Here is a 1801-nt window from a genome sequence, read left to right on the forward strand (position 1 = left end):
AAAAAGAAAAAAGAAAAAAAGCCATTGACATTTCTTTGTCAAACACTTCTTAATCTATTTTTTGTAGCAGGAATGAGAAGTTGTGAAGACAAAGTATTTTCCACTATGCATGCATAACATTTAATTTCTGTTGGGAAGAATTTACCCCATTCATCTTATTAAAGGTGTGTTTTTTCCTTGCTCATTATACATATCTGCTTGTATCTCTCTGTTTTACTGCGAAGAAATAAATGAAAACTGAAGCACTGTATGTCATTTTACAACAGAGCTGATAACTTGTATGCTTGTGATTTATTTGAGCTGCCTCTGCCTTGTCAACCATGATGCTATTTCACACCTCAGTTATTACAAATTGCTAAATAAAGAGGATGCTTTTCACAACACTTTATCACAGAAATATGCATTTATATGTTTGGTAAAAATAAGAAATCTAAACATCCTAACATTCACGATCAGTCTCTTCCTGAAGTTGATTAGTTCTACCACATAATACAGAATTTGGCTTTAATTTTTAAAATAGTAGGAAAACAAAAAACTAAAAAAAAAAAGTTATTAAAAATATATCTAGAATAAAGCATTTTTTGCATCATACTATATTCTTTTCTTGGAATTTTATATCAACAAAATATAGCAGCAAAAATCACTAAGAGACTAGTAAGCTAGCTAGAGATGCAATATGCTTCCTTTTGAAAAAGGTGAACGTAATGCAGTCATAACACTACTGCAGATTTATTCTTGCATTGCTACTGTAAGTACAAATATGTTCTTCTGCAAATGTTTATCAGTACACATATAATTTATCACACAATACTAACAGCATTATAATTCTGTCAGTTGTTTGAATACTTGCAGAAAAACTCACTAGAAAGAAATTCATTCAAGATGTGCACTGACATACGCACACAAACACCTAAGTAGACAGACACGAGACAAATTTTAGGAAAAGTTTTCAAACCTTAGACTTCCGTGTTTTCTGGTTACAACTCATAACAGAAAACCTTGGCCTCTTCCTCAATATTAGAGTTAAATTGCTTATCCCCAGTATGAAGGCAAAAGCTTCTTGACTGAAGTAATTTTTCATTAGGTAGGCACATACAAGTTTTTATCAGAGATCTGAGGAATGCAATTCCAATAGGATGTGCACCTTGAACAAACAAGGATATTAAAATAATTTAAAAAAAACTTAAGTAACTGAGCATTAGACTATATATGCTTAACTTACATTTATTTTTTAATAAGTTGCTGAGCATTCTTGCAAATCTGTCATGCAAATGGCATTTGACACTCACGTTTTCTTTGGCTGTTTATTTTTGTTCAGTAATGCCAGATTGTAAATGCTTTCGTTACAGTCTTAGTGGAGGTAAGAAAGCAGTTAGAGAAGTTATTTAGGCCCTACTTTTAAGATGGAACAATAAAAAACACAGATTATTAGTAATAGCAATATTTATTATTGAATTCTCTTAAATTAGAGAATTCAGACTATTTGGCTTCTCCAAAGGCAGAGATATACCAAAGTTCTCAAAATCATAGTTTCTAAAATAGGAAAAGAAGGACCAATGAAGAACAGCACTGTAAATTCTTCTATTTCCAGTAACAGACTGTGTGATAGTATCAGCTATACTCTAATGTGTCACACAGCTCCAAGGGATAACACATTGGTAGTATCTAGTGAGATGGGTACTTACCCATTAAAAAAAAAAATTGATCAAGAATGTACTTTCTGAAAAAACAGCCATTCAGAAATAGGTCCTAGTTGACTATTCCTTCAAAACAATTCAAGAATCTCCTAAAAGTCATAGCA

Source organism: Meleagris gallopavo, chromosome 14, assembly GCF_000146605.3.
Source record: "Meleagris gallopavo isolate NT-WF06-2002-E0010 breed Aviagen turkey brand Nicholas breeding stock chromosome 14, Turkey_5.1, whole genome shotgun sequence".
NCBI classification, from domain to species: domain Eukaryota; kingdom Metazoa; phylum Chordata; class Aves; order Galliformes; family Phasianidae; genus Meleagris; species Meleagris gallopavo.